Source organism: Ovis canadensis, chromosome 19 (genome assembly GCF_042477335.2).
Source record: "Ovis canadensis isolate MfBH-ARS-UI-01 breed Bighorn chromosome 19, ARS-UI_OviCan_v2, whole genome shotgun sequence".
Classification (NCBI taxonomy): Eukaryota; Metazoa; Chordata; class Mammalia; order Artiodactyla; family Bovidae; genus Ovis; species Ovis canadensis.
In genome coordinates, this window is record NC_091263.1 from 22,879,336 (window position 1) to 22,901,703 (window position 22,368).

A 22,368-nucleotide genomic window follows, 5' to 3' on the forward strand; every position below is an offset into this window, starting at 1 on the left:
TCTCCCCAAATCCCCATTGGTTATTGGCTGAGTATATTCCCAGGGGCGGTAATTACCTGCCCTGCACAGTGCCCAGTGGGCTCCACTGGCCTTGTGGGCAGAGAGTGCAGGTATGTGTGGGGAGAAACTCTATGTGGAACAGCAGGTACTGAGGGCCGTGGCAGGGCTGCTAACAGGATTCCCCACAGCCTGGCTCCTAAGACCTCATATGATGAGACCATTTCCAGACTTCCTCGCTCCTCTACCTGCACCAATGCCTGGGCTGCTATAGGTTCCTGCAGAGCTCAGCTGGTTATTTTTTGCCTTCATGCTGTTGCTCATGACATATCTTCTGCTTTGGATGCCTTCTCTCACATCTTCATCTGGCTAACATCTCCATTTTTTCCAGATTCATCATCACCTCCTCCAGAAGTACTTCTGTTTTTTTAAAAAATGTGCTTTCAACTATGGTTTATTATAGGCTATTGAATATAGTTCCCTGAGCTATATAGTAGGACCTTGTTGCTCATCCATTCTATATATAATCATTTGCTAATCCCAAACTCCCAATCCATCCCTACCCCACCCCCTTACCCACTTAGCAAGCTCAAGTCTGTTTTCTTTGAGTCTGTTTCTGTTTGGTGGATGAGTTCCTTTGTATCATGTTTTAGACTCCGCATATAAGTGGTATCACGGGATAGTTGTCTTTCTCTACCTGCTTCACTTGGTATGATAGTCTGTAGGTATGTCCACTTTGCTGCGCACGGCATTATTTCATTCATTTTCATGGCTGAGTAGTATTCCACTGTTTATATACTACATCTTTATCCCTTCATCTGTTGATGGACATTGAGGTTGTTTTTGTGTCTTGGACATTTTGAACAGTGCTGCAGTGAACACTGGGGTGCAGGGATCTTTTTGAATTATGCTTTTCTCTGGATATGTGAACCCGTGTGGGATTGCTGGATCATATGGTAACTCTGTGTTCAGTTATTTAAGGAAAGTCCATACTGTCCTCCATAGTGACTACATCAGTTTACATTCCAACCAACAGCCCAGGAGGAGGATTCCCTGTTCCAGGCAGCCCTTCTTGATGAACTGCTTCCCCAGCCTGGTTTAGATTCCCTTTTTGTAGCAGCTTGCATGCATCTGCCTCCCTTACCAGACCTTGGGAGCTACAGCACATGTCTCCATGTGATTCCTCTTCGAGCCTCTTGTAATGAGTGACTGTGTGGCCCAGTGCATAGTAGGCCCTTACTAAATAATGTGTCGAATTGAACTGTTCATCTGTGGTTCATTGTTTAGCACACAGTTGAGACTCTATACTTGTGTCCTGAGCTGAATTAATCTTTGCCACACTTCCCCTTTTCTTTCTTTCTTTTCTTTTCTTGTTTTTTTTTGGCCACACCATGTGACTAGTGGGATCTTAGTTCCCTGAACAGGGATTGAACCCATGCCCTCTGCAGTGGAAATACAGAGTCCTAACCACTGGACCACTAGGAAGCCCCCTTGCCCTTCCCATGCACCCCCCTCCACCGCCAACACTTCCTCTTTTCAGAAGCAGAAAGGGAATAAGCATGAGTTCTTCCCCTACTCCAGGGTGCTTTTCTGTTCAGAGAGATTAAACTGAAATTGGTGACAAGGGAGAGGCCCAGAAGCCATAGGAGACAGACAGCGTCAGGGAAACAGACACACAATATGTGCATGTGCAGAGAAATGTAGACAGATTCCTCCCATCCCTCTACACACAGAGAACTCAACAGACAGATCGAGAGGGATTGGGCCCTTGTTGTTGTCGTTCAACTTCTAAGTCGTGTCTGAATCTTTGTGACTCTATGGACTGCAGCACGCCAGGTTTCCCAGTCCTCACTATCTCCCGGAGTTTGCTCAAATTCATGTCCCTGAGTCGGTGATACCATCCAACTATCTCATCCTCTGTCGGCCCCTTCTCCTCTTGCCCTCAATCTCTCTTAGCCTCAGGGTCTTTTACAGTGAGTTGGCCCGTGAGAAAGGGAAAAATGGACTGACAGACAGGAATGAATGGAAAGAAGGACAAAGGAGAGATAGAAAAAGAGAATAGAAGGTGGAGGAGGGAAGGAGAAAATTAGGGCCAATAGTGTGCTAATTGGGAAAGTAGTGAGTAAAAGCCCCAGAAGGGAGGCTTCCCACCGCTCAGGGCAGCAGAGATGGAGGCTGGGGCCATAGCTGTGAGTTCTTCAGACCCATGGCTGATCTAGGGGTGCAGGTAGATGCAGGGGGTGAGACACACCAGGGGCCCTCCAGAGCCACATGCCCTTGGTGCCAAGGGCATGGTGGCACCTCCTTCAGTGGCGGGTGGTGTGTGCTGTGCCCAGGGCCGTCTCTGCACCTTCTTTCAGAGGCTCAAACCCACAAGGAACAAGCAGAGGGAGGTGCTGGCTGCCACGTGTCTGCCCTTGGCCTCGTGCTGTTGGATTTGCAGTGTCTCATGAAAGAATAATCACCTACATCAATTTTTAAAGCTGCCTAATGCTTCGCTCAGCCCAGCTGTCTAGAAGTTTGCAAAGCAGGCAGGCAGCAAAGCTCCCTGCGAGAAAGCCAAGAGACACGACTGAGTGTCAGGTACGTGGATGTTGTTGCCATGGCCCTGGGTGGTTCCTGGCTGTTGTCATGGAGTTGGGGAGGGCAGAGAAGTGGTCCCACCCATTGTCTGGGTCAGAGGGCAGGAGCTGAGAGACCAGAACCTCATGAGGACTGAAGGCCCCATATCCTAGCAACCAGTCCCATTTCTGGCCATTCCGGAAGCTCACTTAGTTATCGCCTTAAGAATTTTATATCAAGATAACAAATCTTTATAATAAAGTTTCTCTGTTAGAATACTGGAGTGGTCTCTGTCTCCTGACGGGAACCTGGCACATGCTCACATGGAATTCTTGGGAAGTGATGTCAAATCAGAGTGTCTATTACTTGTGGAGAAAATCCACAATGTTCCATTAAGGAGTATTACCTTGTTTTATTACTGCTATTTTGATCACTAAGGCTATAGCAGCAGCTGCTGCTTGGGTGATAACAATTCCTCACATACCAACAGCATCTCATGGTTCACAAACCCTGCCGGCCCCCTTTCCTCTCTTGTTTTCCACGATAGCTTTGTGTGCTAAGAAATGTTATCTGCAGCGACTTCCTGGAAGGACAGTGACTTGCCCACAGTCATAGCTAGTCACATATGACTGGGTTCCAAAGTAATTTTTAAAAAGAAATTCCAGTTCTTTTTACCTTCCAGTTTTTCTTGAGTTGAATTCACCTGCAGGCAAGCAAAAGTTACCTTCCTTTTCTTTTTGGCTTCCTACCTGGCCTCCCCAGCTCTCTGCTGTCTAAGCTTTTGAGCGTTATCTAGCTTTCCTGGATGAAAATGGACACAGAGATGCTTGGTCTAGGGGAATAGTCTCTCTGGATCCTGTCCATTCAGCCAGACATCTCCTTAATGCTGGCAGGTCTCACATTTCCAGTGAGTTTGCATTTAAACTAAAAGCTTTCTAGAACCTTGGGCTTAGACCTGGTGTACTTAAAAGGCACTTCCCAGAACACTCAATTTTATTAATACCGTAAAATACATTAAATAGCTGGATCATTTCACATTCAGAAGCCATCTCCAATTTGAACTGCTTTATTTGGATGGTGCCTAAGTATTCCTGTAAATGATGTTGCTGGCCGCATTGAGGGGGCACGCTGGAAAGATGGAGGCCCCTCATTCTTTCTCCCCTTCCTCCCTCCCTCCCTTCTTCCCTCTCTCTTTCATTCTCTGTCTCTCTCCCTCCCTCCCTCTATCTTTCTTTTTCTTTCTGCTTTATTGTGATAGAAGTGATCTAAAAACCGCACATCTTTAGTGTATACAAGTTGATGAGTTTGCACATATGATACACCCTGTGATAGCATTACTACCAAAAAGTAAGTTGTGTGTTTGAGAGAGTTGTTCTCTTGTGTTTCTTTGAGTCTCTTTGCTTTTCTGTTGTTGTAGGAATGCTTAACATGAAATCTACTCTCGTAAATGTTTAAGTGCACAACACAGTATGTTACTTGTTGGCACTATGTTGACCAGAAATCTCTGGAACACATTCATCTTGTATAACTTTAACTTTGTACCATTGAACAACAACTCCCCATTTCCTCCTTCCCCTGTCCTCTGAAAACCACCATTCGATATAGCTATTCATTTTCTTACAATTTTGTGGGTTGGCTGAGCTCAGCTGGAAAGTTCTTCTGCTTTACGTGGTGTTGGCTGGGGTCACCATGTGTCTTTGTTCAGCTGGGGGTTTAGCTGCAGCCAGCATGTCCAAGGTAGGCTCCCTAATGTGTCTGGTGCCTCAGCTCAGGCATCTAGAGTGGCTGGCAGCTGGTGAGGGCTCACTCTCCAGGTGTTCACGCATCATTTCTTCACACAGCTCTTGGATCCTAAGAGAATGAAAATGGAAACCGTCAGATCTCTTGAGGCCTGTACTCCAGAGTTTGTATAACATTACTTTTGTCGTGGTATAATGGTTGGAAGATGTCCCAGGGCCAGACTCAAGTTTAAAGGAAATGGAATGCCCCTCTTGATAGGAAGAGTGCCATCTGGGACGGGCAGACAGCTGGCTGTCATCACTGCAGACAGTTGACCCCAGCTGCACACTTATCCTCCCGCTCCATGTGAAAAGCAAGTTTCATTTCAACCATGTAGCATCTGAGGTCATCCAAGAAAATGAAAGGGACTGCGCAGGGGGTTTGAAGGCTTTACCAACACTCAGAGGCTATGTTCCCACTGAAGGCCATGACATTTTTGCCAGAGAATCTGCCAGTCCCGGCTCGAGGAAAAGCAAGTAAAAGCAGCTTGCTTGGCTCTAGACAGTACGTTTTATTTATTTCTGAGAAGTCATCTAGAAATGGAACACCATACGATGTGAAAACATATCTTTAAATGTGGTGCACTTAAATCCAAAGCTAGGTAATGAATTTTGTTTCATCAGTAAAGCTTCAATCTCTTTGATGAGCACTTGCGACAAAAACAGAAAACAAAAGGCATAAAATTACCATGGTGATGGCTAATTGTGGTGAGTCTGCTTCAGTTCACAGAACTGCAAATAACATTCCGATAGGCTAAAGTGCTAAGATACAGAAAGGATTGTTCTGCTTAAAATGTTGTGAAAATCGCAGTCTGCTCTGATTAAGATAACATTAAAAATATTAGCAAATTAAGCATTGTTTAACAGTGAAGAGGAAAAGAAAATCATTTTCACCCAAAGCTCTTTGGGAATCTGATTTATGAAGATGGTGTGAGGGGCTGGAATGTGGTTGATATTTGCTCTGTTCTGGAGAGAAATTTGAAACATAGTATGGATCTTTGGGGTCCTCTTAGCTCCCTCTCAGCAGCTCTTTTTACGATGGCATCCTCTTTCCCAGATGCCCAGACATCTCCTCAGTAACTGGCATCATTAGGGGAACTAGAGGAAAAACAAAGAGACAGACCCTACCTGTCAGGAGAAATACCAGCCTGAACTTTACTGTCGTGCCCAGGAGGCCTTGACACCTGCCAACTTTGGGCAAACAATTTCCCTCTGCGAAATTGGTAAGAGCTGTAACACAAATAACACTCTCACCAGTAGTTACAGAAAGTATTGTTCTGTTGAAAAGGTTGTGAAAAATAGTCAGCTCCATGAGACTTAATCTCTTCCTTTGTAAAATGGGGAGGCTATGTACCTTGAATAGATAAGTGGATGTCAAGTATCCAGTACATAACTGTTGTTTAGGGTCAGTGATATTGGAAAAGGCCAGTGTACATGAAGCAATGGAAGAGTGTGCCCAACTATAGTTTAGACTTTAAGTTCTGGAAAGATTTAGGAACTTTCCTGGAGGCCCAGTGGTTAAGGCCTCGCCTTCCAATGTAGGGGGTGTGGGTTCAATCCCTGATGGGGGAACTAAGGTTACCACATGCCTTGAGGCTGAAAAACCAAAGCATAAAACAGAAGCAATATTGTAACAAAGTCAATAAAGAATTTAAATATGGTCCTCATGAAAAAAATTATCAAAATAAGTTTAGAAAAGAAGAGGCTTGAGCTGGGCTTGACAGGCGGCGGAGAGGATGCTCTCAGAAGGTATCTTTGGAGGGGAGACTTGGGGATAGAATACAGCACACTGGTGGGCCATGGAGAGACTTTAATGATTTGTATGAATGAAATGGAGACTCACGTTGGGATCTGGGACCAGGAAACCCAGACCCAGGAGTCTACCTAACAAGGAGACTTCACTCCGAACGCCCTTAGGAAACTGCGTCTCTTCTCAGCTCTTTCAGATTTGTGTGATGTTACCTCCTGCCCCACTCCTGCACCAAATCCATTTCAGCTTCCTTTTTTCTCTCTTTTTCCAAACCACTCTCTCATCTTCACTCTGTAGTGGGCCGTTTATTTCCAAGTGCAATTAAAGGACTGGGCCAGAAAATAAATAGAGCACATCTTGCCAACTCTACCTGCAAATGCATTACATTTGTTTAACTGTGACTCTGATTTGGAATGACCTGAAAAGGAAGGGGTGACAGTGATTGGGTGGTGGCAGAGCCATCCGTTACCTTGCTGGGAGCCAGGAAAGGGAGCCAGTGGAACTCTTTGTGGAAGGATGAACCATGAAGCAAACAGTAATTCGAGATGAATACTTGTTCTTCATGCCTGGGTTGTGATTTACACGTGTTTCGAATGCTCTCACCGCCAGGAACTCATGTAATTTTTAGGACAACCCTATGAGGTTGTGAAAGTAAATGGTGTCCTTATTTTACACACGAGGGACCTGAAATGGGAAGAAAAAGAGGGCTCGCCCAAAGTTACACAGCAGGCAGATGGCGGAGGGAAATGGAGATTCAGGACATCTGTTATCTCACCCATCACATGTCTGTTAGGTGTTTACTGACCCCCTGCCTCCCTGTCCTGGTGGTGGGCCAGAAGATGCTGCATTAGAGATGGAGTAATTGGGAAACCAGTCAGAAGGCTTAAAAAAAATTATTTATTTGGCTGAGCTGGGTCTTAGTTGTGGCACTCAGGATCTTCGATCATTGTTGCGGTGTTAGAACTCTTAGTTGTATCATGTGGGATCTAGTTCCCTGACCAGGGATTGAACCTGGGCCCCCTGCATTGGGAGCTCAGAGTCTTAGCCACTGGACCACCAGGGAAGTCCTCAGAGGCTTTTCTGGTGACCCAGACGTGAGGTGAGGAGGGCCCATGTGATTCTAGACCTTCACTCTCTCCCACAAGCCCTCTGGGCATTGTTTCCTCAGCCTCCTCACTTCCTTCTGCCCCCTCCTTAAGCATCAACATCTCTCAGTGTTTGCTCCTGTCTCTAGTTTCTTCTCAGTCTCCATGGGTGATGCCACCTCCAGCCTGGCTTTTATCTTCAATTCCAAATTCACATCCTCAGCTGGACACATCTCCCAAGCTCAAGATCCATTCAAGACACTTGCATAACTCACAAATCTCACCCTTTCTCTTATGAATCATATAGTATCCCTGATTCCTTCTCTCTCCTGATTTCTAACTCTCCCTCTCCAGTAAATCCTTCTCATTAATGTTTAAAATGCTCAAATTTCTCCTACTAAAACTAAGACATCTAGGACCTATTATATAGCACAGGAGATTATACTCAATATCTTGTAATAACCTAATAATCCTGGACTCCCCACCTAAGTGAATGGCCTGACTAACCACCAGTTGCTCCACTAGAAATCTCTGTGTCATCATTGATTCTCCGCTTTCCACCACATGTGTGTGTTAGTCTCTCAGTAGTGTCCAGCTCTTTGTGACCCTGACAAGCATCTCTGTCTATAGAATTATTCAGGCAAGAATACTGGAGTGGGTAGTCATTCCCACATCCAGGGGATCTTCCTGACCCAGGGATCGAATCCAGGTCTCCCTCATTGCAGGCAGATTCTTTGCCATCTGAGCCACCAGTGAAGCTGAGTCCCATCTCCTTAATAGCTTTTGGATATATGCTCTTCTTCTGGACCCCACTTTACCTATCTTAGTCAAGAGATTCTTTTGTTGGAAGCCTACCGCCAGTTTCTAATTTGCGTTCCTGACTCCAACCTCTTCTTCCTTTCCCTTCCTACAATACTAATAGCCATATTGTTTCCTTTTCAAAGTTTCCATGGTTTTCCATTTAGGTGAAATATCAAATCTAAAACTCCTAATATTCCTCTCATGTAGATCATTGCTAACAAGTCCCGTTTTCGCTTCCTCTTTTGCTCTCCCCTCTCTCTGTTCCTGACATAATGATGCTCTTCCTATGGTCCTCAAATGTTGCTAGGCTTGCTTGGGCCACTGTATTTTTATCAAAGCTATTGTTTTTTCCAATAGTCATGTATGGATGTGAGAGTTGGACCATAAAGAAGGCTGAGTGCCAAAGAATTGATGCTTCAAACTGTGGTGCTGGAGAAGACTCTTGAGAATCCCTTGGACTGCAAGGAGATCAAACCAGTCAATCTTAAAGGAAATCAACCTGAGTATTCATTGGAAGGACTGATGCTAAAGCTGAAGCTTCAATACTTTGGTCACTTGATGCAAAGAGCTGACTCATTTGAGAAGACCCTGATGCTGGGAAAGATTGAGGGCAGGAGGAGAAGAGGGTGGCAGAGGATGAGATGATTAGATAGCATCATTGACTCAGTGGACATGAGTTTGAGCAAACTCTGGTAGATAGTGAAGGACAGCAGAGCCTGGGATGCTGCAGTCCATGGGGTCACAAAGTTGGGCACAACTTAGCAACTGAACAACAACAGCCTCATTCTTCCTGGGGTGACCTTCTTGTTCACCTGCAAACACTCCCCTATCCTTCTAGCTGACCTTCCTGACATCACCTCCTTCTCCTGGGGAGCTTTTTTGTCCCCTCACTCCAACTCCCACCCCATAGGCATATTGCACAGTACCTCTTTTCAGTTGCTCTGAACACTTTTTATATACCTGTTTTAAAATGAGTACTTATTTCTGAGTTTGAATTCCCAGTAGAAGGGTATCAGCAGTGCTTCGAACAGTTATGCCTGACTGGCAGTCAATCAGTGATTTTTTAAAATATTTTTTGTGACATGGCCCATTTGGAAAGACTTCATTGAATCTGTTACAACATTGCTTCTGTTGTTTATGTTCTGTTTTTTTTTTTTTTTGGCCATGAAGCATGTGGGATCTTATCTCTCTGAGCAGGGATCAAACCCGCACCTCCTGGACCACCAGGGAAGTTCCAGTGATTTTTAAATACATGAATATGTTTTCCTCAAATGAGGTCATTGGTTGTGGGCTAGAGGAACTCACCCACTTAAGGCTAATTTGTGTAAACAGGGTTTGTGGAAAGGTTCCTGGGAAATCCCATGAAACTGAACTGTAGGTGGGTCAGCTGGGCTTTGCAATGTCTTAGAAGTCATCAGGGAGCTGCTTTCTCTTTTTCTGGAGCTTCATTCCTTTTTTTTTTTTAAAAAAACGAGGACTCTAAAGTTTCATTCTGAAATTATCTCTGGCCATGGTAATAAAATGCAACAAATATTCTCTGAATAGTCTTACTCCTGTCATCAGGTGTGCATTACATACAGCATCATAGAACTGGCCACTAAAATTAAAACCCACTAGAACGTCTTTTATGTTAAGTGGCGACAGCAGCATCTCACAGGAATTTTTACATGCATGTATACACTGTCCCGCATGCAACCATTTTCACACGTGGAGCTTTGCTCTTTCTCGTCTGCTCCTATCTGCACATCTTTGCTCATGTCCTTGACAAGTCTGGAAGTCTCTGAAGCTCCATAACTGACCTGCACCCAACTTGGGTCATTGTCTGTCCTTGTCACATGCCGCAGTACCAACTTCTGGGACCTTCAACAGTCCCTGTATCTCACTCCAGGTTATCTAGAAAAGTTTTTGGTTCCTGGCCAGCCAGTAGCATGGCTAGCTTTGAATTGGTTCTGTTCAAAGTCTCTTGGCCTGAAGCTGTAGGCTGGCATGAAGTCTCCAAGAAGGGATGTGCGAGGGGCAGGAAAATTGATTGGCTGTGAAAGATGGAGCAGAATCCTAGTTTTGTGACTTGCTTATCAGGACCGCCACAGCTTCAAGGGATGTGAATAGCTGAAGCCACAGACAGTTGGTTCTCCAAGCCTTCAGAGTGTCAGAATCTGATGTTGACCTTGGCCCTATACCAATTCCAGCTGCTTCATCCTATCTCTAGCCTTAAGGCCTTTCAACCCAGCAAAACAGCCTCACATATGACATCCAGTAGAAACCAACTGGTAACTCAACAAAGGTGTGGCTGGACTTTCAGGTGTTCCTTTGAACTGGGTTTACTTATCCAAAAGTGATTCTGGGAAGACAGCATGCTTTGTCCTTTTTGTAACATTTAAAAAATATTTATTTATTTTGCTGCACCGGGTCTTAGGTGCAGCCTGTGGGATCTTTAGTTGCGGCATGTGAACTCTAAGTTACGGAAAGAAAGTGAAGTCGCTCAGTCGTGTCTGACTCTTTGCGACCCCATGGACTGTAGCCTACCAGGCTCCTCCCTCCATGGGATTCTCCAGGCAAGAGTACTGGAGTTGGCTGCCATTTCCTTCTCCAGGGGATCTTCCCGACCCAGGGATCGAACCTGGGTCTCCTGTATTCTACGCAGACGCTTTAACCTCTGAGCCACCAGGGCTAAGTTACGGCATGTGGGATTTAGTTCCCTGACCAGGGATCGAACACGGGCCCCCTGTGTTGGGAGTGTGGAATCTTAGCCACTGGACCACCAGAGAATCTCAGTGTGCTTTGTCCTGAACTGTCATTTCTGGCAGAAGTAGCTCTAAATACAGGTACAAGAAGGGGCTTCACTCTCTGGCTGGACCTTGCATTCTCCAACCTTTCCCCAGTGAGTCACTTTTCTGGATTTAAAAGTATCAAGAAGTGAGACCATAGCTGTGGAGTCTGTTTTTCTTTTATTGAGAATCTTTGCAAACCTCTATTTTTCCTTCTCTGATTATGCAGAATAATTTCCAAGGGAACACATTTAGAGAGCTGAGTTTTCTAGATGCATTTTAGGCTTTTGGTGCAAACAAATCCTGGGACATCTCATTTATTGTGTCCAGCCAGTAAGCAAGTGTATCTTTTGACTCAGGGCTTCCTGAGCCTCTACGCTATCAGATAAGGACAAAAAAAAAAAAAAAAAGTATGTGTTTGAGGTCCAGATGTGGTGAAATTGATGTTACCAAGCAGACACATTGAAACCATACTCACAGAAAACTAGCCAATCTAATCACACTAGGACCACAGCCTTGTCTAACTCAATGAAACTAAGCCATGCCCTGTGGGGCAACCCAAGACGGGCGGGTCATGGTGGAGAGGTCTGACACAATGTGGTCCACTGGAGAAGGGAATGGCAAATCACTTCAGTATTCCTGCCTTGAGAACCCCATGAACAGTATGAAAAGGCAAAATGATAGGATACTGAAAGAGGAACTCCCCAGGTCGGTAGGTGCCCAATATGCTACTGGAGATCAGTGGAGAAATAACTCCAGAAAGAATGAAGGGATGGAGCCAAAGCAAAAACAATACCCAGTTGTGGATGTGACTGGTGATGGAAGCAAGGTCCGATGCTGTAAAGAGCAGTACTGCATAGGAACCTGGAATGTCAGGTCCATGAATCAAGGCAAATTGGAAGTGGTCAAACAAGAGATGGCAAGGGTGAACGTCGACATTCTAGGAATCAGCGAACTAAAATGGACTGGAATGGGTGAATTTAACTCAGATGACCATTATATCTACTACTGAGCGCAGGAATCCCTTAGAAGAAATGCAGTAGCCATCATGGTCAACAAAAGAGTCCAAAATGCAGTACTTGGATGCAATCTCGAAAACGACAGAATGATCCTTGTTCATTTCCAAGGCAAACCATTCAATATCACAGCTATCCAAGTCTATGCCCCAACCAGTAATGCTGAAGAAGCTGAAGTTGAACGGTTCTATGAAGACCTACAAGACCATTTAGAACACCCCCAAAAGATGTCCTTTTCATTATAGGGGACTAGAATGCAAAAGTAGGAAGTCAAGAAACACCTGGAGTAACAGGCAAATTTGGCCTTGGAATGTGGAATGAAGCAGGGCAAAGACTAATAGAGTTTTGCTAAGAGAACGCACTGGTCATAGCAAACACCCTCTTCCAACAACACAAGAGAAGACTCTACACATGGACATCACCAGATGGTCAACACCGAAATCAGATTGATCATATTCTTTGCAGCCAAAGATGGAGAAGCTCTATACAGTCAACAAAAACAAGACCTGGAGCTGACTGTGGCTCAGATCATGAACTCCTTATTACCAAATTCAGACTTAAATTGAAGAAAGCAGAGAAAACCGCTAGACCATTCAGGTATGACCTAAATCAAATCCCTTATGCTTATATAGTGGAAGTGAGAAATAGATTTAAGGGCCTAGATCTGATAGATAGAGTGCCTGATGAACTATGGAATGAGGTTCGTGACATTGTACAGGAGACAGGGATCAAGACCATCCCCATGGAAAAGAAAAGCAAAAAAGCAAAATGGCTATCTGGGGAGGCCCTACAAATAGCTGAGAAAAGAAGAGAAGTGAAAAGCAAAGGAGGAAAGGAAAGATATAAGCATCTGAATGCAGAGTTCCAAAGAATAGCAAGAAGAGGATAAGAAAGCCTTCTTCAGGGATCAATGCAAAGAAATGGAGAAAAACAACAGAATGGGAAAGACTAGAGATCTCTTCAAGAAAATTAGAGATACCAAGGGAATATTTCATGCAAAGATGGGCTCGATAAAGGACAGAAATGGTATGGACCTAACAGAAGCAGAAGATATTAAGAAGAGGTGGCAAGAATACACAGAAGTGTACAAAAAAGATCTTCACGACCCAGATAATCACGATGGTGTGATCACTCATCTAGAGCCAGACATCCTGGAATGTGAAGTCAAGTGGGCCTTAGAAAGTATCACTATGAACAAAGCTAGTGGAGGTGATGGAATTCCAGTTGAGCTATTTCAAATCCTGAAAGATGATGCTGTGAAAGTGCTGCACTCAGTATGCCAGCAAATTTGGAAAACTCAGCAGTGGCTTCAGGACTGGAAAAGGTCAGTTTTCATAAAATCCCAAAGAAAGGCAATGCCAAAGAATGCTCAAACTACCACACAATTGCACATATCTCACATGCTAGTAAAGTAATGCTCAAAATTCTCCAAGCCAGGCTTCAGCAATATGTGAACTGTGAACTTCCAGATGTTCGAGGTGGTTTTAGAAAAGGCAGAGGAACCAGAGATCAAACTGCCAACATCTGCTGGATCATGGAAAAAGCAACAGAGTTCCAGAAAAACATCTATTTCTGCTTTATTGACTATGCCAAAGCCTTTGACTGTGTGGATCACAATAAACTGTGGAAAATTCTGAAAGAGATGGGAATACCAGACCACCTGACCTGCCTCTTGAGAAATCTTTATGCAGGTCAGGAAGCAACAGTTAGAACAGACTGGTTCCAAATAGGTAAAGGAGCATGTCAAGGCTGTATATTGTCACCCTGCTTATTTAACTTCTATGCAGAGTACATCATGAGAAACGCTGGACTGGAAGAAACACAAGCTGGAATCAAGATTGCTGGAAGAAATATCAATAACCTCAGATATGCAGATGACACCACCCTTATGGCAGAAAGTGAAGAGGAACTAAAAAGCCTCTTGATGAAAGTGAAAGAGGAGAGTGAAAATGTTGGCTTAAAGCTCAACATTCAGAAAACGAAGATCATGGCATCTGGTCCCATCACTTCATGGGAAATAGATGGGGAAACAGTAGAAACAGTGTCAGACTTTATTTTTTTGGGCTCCAAAATCATTGGAGATGGTGACTGCAGCCGTGAAATTAAAAGGCGCTTACTCCTTGGAAGGAAAGTTATGACCAACCTAGATAACATATTCAAAAGCAGAGACATTACTTTGCCAACAGAGGTCCATCTAGTCAAAGCTATGGTTTTTCCTATGGTCATGTATGGATGTGAGAGTTGGACCGTGAAGAAGGCTGAGTGCTGAAGAATTGATGCTTTTGAACTGTGGTGTTGGAGAAGACTCTTGAGAGTCCCTTGGACTGCAAGGAGATCCAACCAGTCCATTCTGAAGGAGATCAACCCTGGGATTTCTTTGGAGGGAATGATGCTAAAGCTGAAACTCCAGTGCTTTGGCCACCTCATGCGAAGAGCTGACTCATTGGAAAAGACTCTGATGCTGGGAGGGATTGGGGGCAGGAGGAGAAGGGGATGACAGAGGATGAGATGGCTGGCTGGATGGCATCACCGACTCGATGGACGTGAATCTGGGTAAACTCTGGGAGTTGGTGATGGACAGGGAGGCCTGGAGTGTTGCGATTCATGGGGTCGCAAAGAGTCGGACATGACTGAGCAACTGAACTGAACTGAACTGAACTGAAGCTCTAGTTGGACATTTGGATGTAGGGCTTTATGTCCAATTAAAGAACTATCTTTTTGGATATTATTTGGGCATCGAGGGGCAGGAGAATCAGGCTGAAAAGAAAACTTTTCAGGGAAAATTACTGAACCTCTCAGATTCTCAGTTTCTTCCTTTCTCCCTCCCCCCCCTCTTTCTTTTACAAATATTTCTATATTTGACTGCACTGGTCTTAGTTGTGGCACATAGGATCTTTTACTTGCATCATGTGGGATCTAGTTCCCTGACCAGGGGTTGAACCCAGGCCCCTGCATTGGGAGCACAGAGTCTTAGCCACTGGACCACTAGGGACATTCCAACAGTTTCTTTCTTTATGACTTGTGGACCATAAGGAATATAATGTCTTGGGTGTGGTAGCTGTAATAAAGTCAGCTAAAGAAGATGAAGACTGCTGCTGATCCTTCAACTGTCCCTGGTAATCAATATGGTGAAAACTGTGCTAATTCCCAGGACACCAGAGCACCAGTGAACACACTGAAGGAGAAGCTTGAAATCTGGTGAGCTCCACACTGCAGGCGAAAACCAAGCCCATCTGGGTGCTATACCTGCATTACAATGTTCTGTGGCCATGCAGACAGACCAAACTCTGCCTAGAAAGAAGTTAAGCAGGTTTTCTTGTAATTAAGACAATTTTACTGCCACACGGCTCAGAAATTTTAATGTGCTAATAATATTATTAAATCTGTAGGTGCATATAGTATCTAGTACTTACCATCCTTGTCTTGTGATACAATCTTTTTCTTTCATTTCATTAGAACAACTTACAAGGTTGTCATTATAGGAAACACAGACATAAAATAACTGCGGAACAACTGAGTTCAATTGCAGGAGATGAGACAGCGTTTGTGTGCCAGGCAGAACTCCTTTAGAGGTAAGAGAGAGGTTAGAGATTAAGACCCGGCTTTAGCTAGCCTAAGTTAAAAATGAAATCTATTGACGTAGGGGACTTGGAAGACCGAGGAGAGTTCTGGCTTTCGGTGCAACATAATCAAGGTGTTCAGAGAACATAGTTGGATTTCTCTGTTCTTTTTATCATGAGACAAGCTCTGTTCATGTACCATGTATCTTAAGTTGGGATTCCAAGAAGCAGATTTTTTCTTTTAGAATTTGCTTTTCCTTTTTTAAAAAACTTATTTTTAATTGCAGGATCATTGCTTTCCAATGTTGTGTTGGTTTCTGCTGTACAACAGTGTGAATCAGCTGCGAGTGGATATATATTCCCTTCTTGAGCCTCCCTCCCCGCTACCCCCATCCCACCCCTCTAGGTCAGCAGAGCTGAGCCCCCTGTGCTATACAGCAGCTTCCCAGGAGCTGTCTGTGTTACACGCAGTAGCATATATATGGCAATGCTACTCTCTTAGTTTGTCCCACATTCTCTTTCCCCTGGAAGCAGACTCTTGAATGGAGAGTTGCATAAAGATTTATTGGGCAGAGCTCTTGGAACCTGTACCTGTGGGGAACTGAGAAAGCCATGACTAGGCAAAGAAAGATGCTCACATCTGAAGGGGTTGCAAACTGAAGCCTTGCCTCATCCTACAGGAAGCTCTAGAAGCCTTCAAAGTGGTCTCCATATTGAAGCAAAGAGTCCATGGCGTTGTATCTCTCTATTAGCAGAGCATTGGTTATGAGCCACTCTCTGGAAGGAGACATAACTTTGATGAAGTGTTTCATTGTGGCCGAGAGCAATTCCAGGTGAGCAATTCCAGCTCTGAGCAATTCCAGCTCTGAGCAATCAGCAGCCAGCGCTCTGGCAGTTGGGGAAATGAGTGGCTTTACTTGAAAAGGGTAGCTGGACAGTGCATCACAGGTCCACTAAACTCAACCAACATGGCCCTGCCAGCTCAGGACAGAACCTTCTTAGTATGTCAGAGGGAGAGATTTTCCTTTCAGGTGCTGTTTGTGAAAAGGGAAGTTCATTGCTCAGCCTGGGTTCTTACTGCCCTTGTGATGGAGGAAGAGAAGTCACGTGATTGATGCACCATATGAGGGAGAGAAAATCCCCAAGGGGAATACAGATACAGAGATAGTAAAGGGACAAAAAAGGAATGAATTAAAGCCTTCAAAATCTCATTGTTCCGAAGGATGAGAAAGCATATCCACAAGTGATGAGTAATAGCACAAAAGATTTTATGGCAGATACTTCCAAAAAGTATGACCAAGGGCCACTTAGACTTCTTGTTTTATTGGTCAAGATGGAGAAGGGAAATTTGTTTCTAATTTGCAATTGCACTTACTTCTAAATCTTTATTATACGTTTTAATTGTGAAGATAATTCTACATATACCATATGTGTAGGCTGGTTTTGAGTTGGTAATGCTGTCTAACCATCTCATCCTCGCCGCCCCCTTATTCTTTTACCTTCAGTCTTTCCCACATCAGGGTGTTTTCCAATGAGTCGGCCCTTTGAATCAGGTGTCCAAAGTATTGGAGCTTTAGCTTCAGCGACAGTGCTGCAATGAATATTCAGGGTTGATTTCTTTTAAGATTGAGTCTTCTCCAGTACCGCAATTTGAAAGCATCAGTTCTTCAGGGTTCAGCCTTCTTTATGGTCCAACTATCACATCCATACATAACTACTAGAAAAGCCATATCTTTGAATTGATGGGCCTTTGTTGGCAAAGTGATATCTCTGCTTTTTAATATGCTGTCTGGGTTTGTCATAGCTTTCTCTCTAAGGAGCAAACATCTTTAAATTTCATGACTGTAGTCACCATATGCAGTGATATTGGAGTCTAAGAAAATAAAATCTGTAACTGCTTCCACTTTTCCCCTTTTATTTGCCATGAAGTGATGAGACTGGATGCCATGATCTTAGTTTTTTAAATGTTGAGTTTCAAGCCAGCTTTTTCACTCGCCTCTTTCACCTTCATCAAGAAGTCACTCAGTCGTGTCTGACTCCTGTCGACCCCATGGACTGTAGCCTACCAGGCTCCTCCATCCATGGGATTTTCCAGGCAAGAAAACTGGAGTGGGTTACCATTTCCTTCTCCACATTCTTTCTTTCTTTCAACTTCATCAAAAGCTCTTTAGTTCCTCCTCACTTTCTGCTGTTAGAGTGGTATCATATGCATGGACTTCCCTAGTGGCCTAGACAGTAAAGATTCTGCCTGCAATTCTGGAGACCTGATTGTGGCCTCTGGGTCGAGAAGATCCTCTGGAGGGTCCTTTGGCTGCTCACTTCAGTATTCTTGCCTGGAGAATCCCGTGGACAGAGGAGCCTGATGAGCTACAGTCCATGGGGTTGAAAAGAGTAAGTCATGACTGAGGGACTAACACACACACACACTCACACACACACACACTCACACTCACACACACACACACACACACCTGCATATCTGATGTTGATATTTCTCCTGGCAATCTTGATTCCAGCTTGTGATTCATCCAACCTGACATTTTGCATGATGTGCTCTACATATAAGTTAAATAAGCCTTGTCATACGCCTTTCCCAATTTGAAACCAGTCAGCTGTTTCGTTTCCAGTGCTAACTATTGTTTCCTGACCCACATACAGGTTTCTCAGGAGACAGGTAAGGTGATCTGTCTCTATTCCCATCTCTTTTAGAATTTTTCACAGTTTGTTGTGATGAACACAGTCCAAGGCTTTAGCACAGTCAATGAAGCAGAAGTGGATGTTTTTTGGAATTCTTTTGTTTTCTCCATTATCAGTCAAATGTTGACAATTTGATCTCTGGTTCCTTTGCCTCTTTGAAACCCAGTTTGTACATCTGGAAGTTCTCAGCTCACATACTGCTGAAGCCTAGCTTGAAGGATTTTGAGCATTACCTTGCTAGCATGTGAAATGAGCACAATTGTATGGTAGCTTGAAAATTCTTTGACATTACCCTTTGGGATTGGAATGAAAACCAATCTTTTCCAGTCCTGTGGCCACTACTGAGTTTTAAAATTATTGACATATTGAGTGCAACACTTTAACAGCATCATCTTTTAGGATTTGAAATAGCTCAGCTGGAATTCTATCACCTCTACTAGCTTTGTTTATAGTGATGCTTCCTAAGGCCCACTTGACTTCACACTCCAGGATGTCTGGCTCTAGGTGAATGACCACACTATTGTGGTTATCTGGGTCATTAAGACTGTTTTTGTGTAATTCTTCTGTGTATTCTTGCCACCTCTTCTTAATATCTTCTGCTTCTGTTAGGTCCATACCATTTCTGTCCTTTATTGTGCCCATCTTTGCATGAATGTTCCCTCGGTATCTCTGGTTTTCTTGAAGAGATCTGTGGTCTTGCCTATTCTATTGTTTTCCTCCATTTCTTTGCATTGTTCACTTAAGAAGGCTTTCTTCTCTCTCTTTGCTATTCTCTGGAATTCTGCATTCAGTTGGGCATATCTTTTGTTTTCTCTGTTGCCTTTCACTTCTCTTCTTTCCTCAGCTTTTTGTAAAGCCTCCTCAGAGAGCCACTTTGCCTTGTTGCATTTCTTTTTCTTTGGGATGGTTTTGGTCACTGCCTCCTGTACAGCGTTACAAACCTGCTTTCATAGTTCTTTAGGCACTCTGTCTATCAGGTCTAATCTCTTGAATCTATTTATCACCTTCACTGTGTAATCATACGGCTTTGATCTAGGTCATTCCTGAGTGGCCTAGTGGTTTTCCCTATTTACTTCAATAAGCTTGAATTTTGCAATAAGGAGCTCGTGATCTGAGGCATGGTCAGCTCCAGGTCTTGTCTTTACTGACTGTATAGAGCTTCTCCGTCTTCAGCTGCAGAGAACTTAGTGAGCCTGATTTCAGTATTGACCATCTGGTGATGTCCATGCATCAGGTCCTCTCTTGGGTTGTTGGAGAAGGGTGTTTGCTATGACCAGCATGTTCTCTTGACAAAACTGTTAGGCTTTGCCCTGCTTCATTTTGCACTCCACGGCCAAACTTGCCTGTTACTCCAGGTATTTCTTGACTCTTACTTTTGCAGTCCAATCCCTATTATGAAAAGGGCATCTTTTTTTTTTGGTGTTAGTTCTAGAAGGTCATGTAGGTTTTCATAGAACCCATCAGCTTCAGCTTCTTCTACATGAGTGGTTGTGGCATTAACTTGGATTACTGTGATGTTGAATGGTTTGTCTTGCAAAGGAACAAAGATCATTTTCGTCCTTTTTTGAGGTTTCATGCAAGTACTGCATTTTGGATTCTTTTGTTGACTATGAAGGCTACTCCATTTCTTCTAAGGAAATTCTTACTCAAAGTAGTAGATATAATGGTCATAAATTAAATTCTCTCATGTTAGTTCACTGATTCCTAAGAGGTCAATGTTCAGTCTTACCATCTCCTACTTGATCATGTCCAATTTACCTTGATACAGGGACCTAACATTCCAGGTTCCTATGCAATATTGTTCTTTATAGCATCAGACTTTACTTTCACCACGAGACACATCTGCGGCTGAGCATCGTTTCCACTTTGGTGCAGCCACTCCATTCTTCCTGGAGCTACTAGTAATCTCCCTCTGCTCTTCCCCAGTAGCATATCGGTCATCTTCCGAACTGGGAGGCTCATCTTCGGGTGTCATGTCTTTTTCCCTTTTCATACTGTCCATGGGGTTCTCCAGGCAAGAATACTGGAATGGGTTGCCACATTCTCCTCCAGTTCAGTTCAGTTGCTCAGTCGTGTCCGACTCTTTGCAACCCCGTGGACTGCGGCACGCCAGGCCTCCCTGTCCATCACCAACTCCCGGAGTTCACTCAAACTCATGTCCATTGAGTGGGTGATGACATCCAACCATCTCATCCTCTGTCATCCCCTTTTCCTCCTGCCGTCAATCTTTCCCAGCATCAGGGTCTTTTCAAATGAGTCAGCTCTTCTCATCAGGTGGCCAAAGTATTGGAGTTTCAGCTTCAACATCAATCCTTCCAATGAACACCCAAGACTGATTTCCTTTAGGATGGACTGGTTGGATCTCCTTGCAATCCAAGGGACTCTCAAGAGTCTTCAACACCACAGTTCAAACGCATCAATTCTTTGGCATTCAGCTTTCTTTATAGTCCAGTTTTCACATCCCTATATGACTACTGGAAAAACCTTACCCTTGATTAGATGGACCTTTGTTGCCAAAGTAATGTCTCTGCTTTTTAATATGCTGTCTAGGTGGGACATAACTTTACTTCCAAGGAGTAAGCGTCTTTATTTCATGGTTGCAGTAACCATCTGCAGTGATTTTGGAGCTCCCCAAAATAAAGTCTGCCACTATTTTCACTATTTCCCCATCTATTTGCCATGAAGTGATGGGACCAGATGTCATGATCTTCGTTTTCTCAATGTTGAGCTTTAAGCCAACCTTTTCATTCTTCTCTTTCACTTTCATCAAGAGGCTCTTTAGTTCTTCTTCACTTTCTGCCATAAGGGTGGTGTCATCTGCATATCTGAGGTTATTGATATTTCTACCAGCTATCTTGATTCCAGGATGTGCTTCATCCAGCCCAACGTTTCTCATGATGTACTCTGCATATAAGTTGAATAAGCAGGGTGAGAATATACAGCCTTGACATACTTCTTTTCTTATTTTGAACCAGTGTGTTGTTCCATGTCCAGTTCTAACTGTTGCTTTCTGACGTGCATACAGATTTCTCAAGAGGCAGGTCAGGTGGTTTGGTATTCCCATCTCTTTCAGAATTTTCCAACAGTTTATTGTGATCCACACAGTCAAAGGCTTTGGCATAGTCAATAAAGCAGAAATAGATGTTTTTCTGGAATTCTCTTGCTTTTTCGATGATCCAGTAGTTATTGACAATTTGATCTCTGGTTCCTCTGCCTTTTCTAAAACCACCCTGGACATCTGGAAGTTCACAGTCCGCATATTGTTGAAGCCTGGCTTGGAGAATTTTGAGCATTATTTTACTAGCGTGTGAGATGAGTGCAATTGTGCAGTAGTTTGAGCATTCTTTGGCATTGTCTTTTTTAGGAATTGGAATAAAAACAGACCTTTTCCAGTCCTGTGGCCACTGCTGAGTCTTCTAAATTTGCTGGCATATTGAGTGCAGCACTTTCACAGCATCATCTTTCAGGATTTGAAATAGCTCAACTGGAATTCCATCACCTCCACTAGCTTTGTTCGTAGTGATGCTTCATAAGGCCCACTTGACTTCACATTCCTGGATGTCTGGCTCTAGGTGAGTGATACACAATTGTGATTATCTGGGTTGTGAAGATCTTTTTTGTACAGTTCTTCTGTGTATTCTTGCCACCTCTTCTTAATATCTTCTGCTTCTGTTAGGTCCATATCATTTCTGTCCTTCATTGAGCCCATCTTTGCATGAAATGTTCCCTTGGTATCTCTAATTTTCTTGAAGAAATCTCTAGTTTTTCCCATTCTATTGTTTTACTCCAAAATATTTTGCACTGATCACTGAGGAAAGCTTTCTTATCTCTCCTTGCTCTTCTTTGGAGCTCTGCATTCAAATGGATTTATCTTTCCTTTTCTCCTTTACTTTTTTCTTCTCTTCTTTTCTCAGCTATTTGTAAGGCTTCCTCAGACAAATATTTTGCCTTTTTGCATTTCTTTTTCTTGGGGATGGTCTTGATCACTGCCTCCTGTACAATGTCATGAAGCTCCATCCATAGTTCATCAGGCATTCTATCAGATCTAGTCCCTTAAATCTATCTCTCACTTCCACTGCATAATCATTAGGGATTTGATTTAGGTCATACCTGAATGGTCTAGTGGTTTTCCCTACTCTCTTCAGTTGAAGTCGGAATTTGGAAATAAGGAGTTCATGATCAGAGCCACAGTCAACTCCCAGTCTTGTTTTTGCCAACTATATAGAGCTTCTCCATCTTTGGCTGCGAAGAATATAATCAATCAGATTTTGGTATTGACCACCTGGTGATGTCTATGTGTAGACTCTTCTCTTGTGTTGTTGGAAGAGGCTGTTTGCTATGACCAGTGTGTTCT

General features: G+C 43.6%; 2 non-coding genes across 2 annotated transcripts; both read right to left on the reverse strand.

Moving 5' to 3' along the window:
* Window positions 1–1,409: 1,409 nt before the first annotated feature.
* Window positions 1,410–1,482, reverse strand: TRNAG-UCC (transfer RNA glycine (anticodon UCC)). Its single transcript has one exon. It is a non-coding gene; the product is annotated as a tRNA-Gly (tRNA).
* A 5,595-nt stretch (window positions 1,483–7,077) lies between these two features.
* On the reverse strand, window positions 7,078–7,150 carry TRNAG-CCC (transfer RNA glycine (anticodon CCC)). Its single transcript has one exon. It is a non-coding gene; the product is annotated as a tRNA-Gly (tRNA).
* Window positions 7,151–22,368: the final 15,218 nt, after the last annotated feature.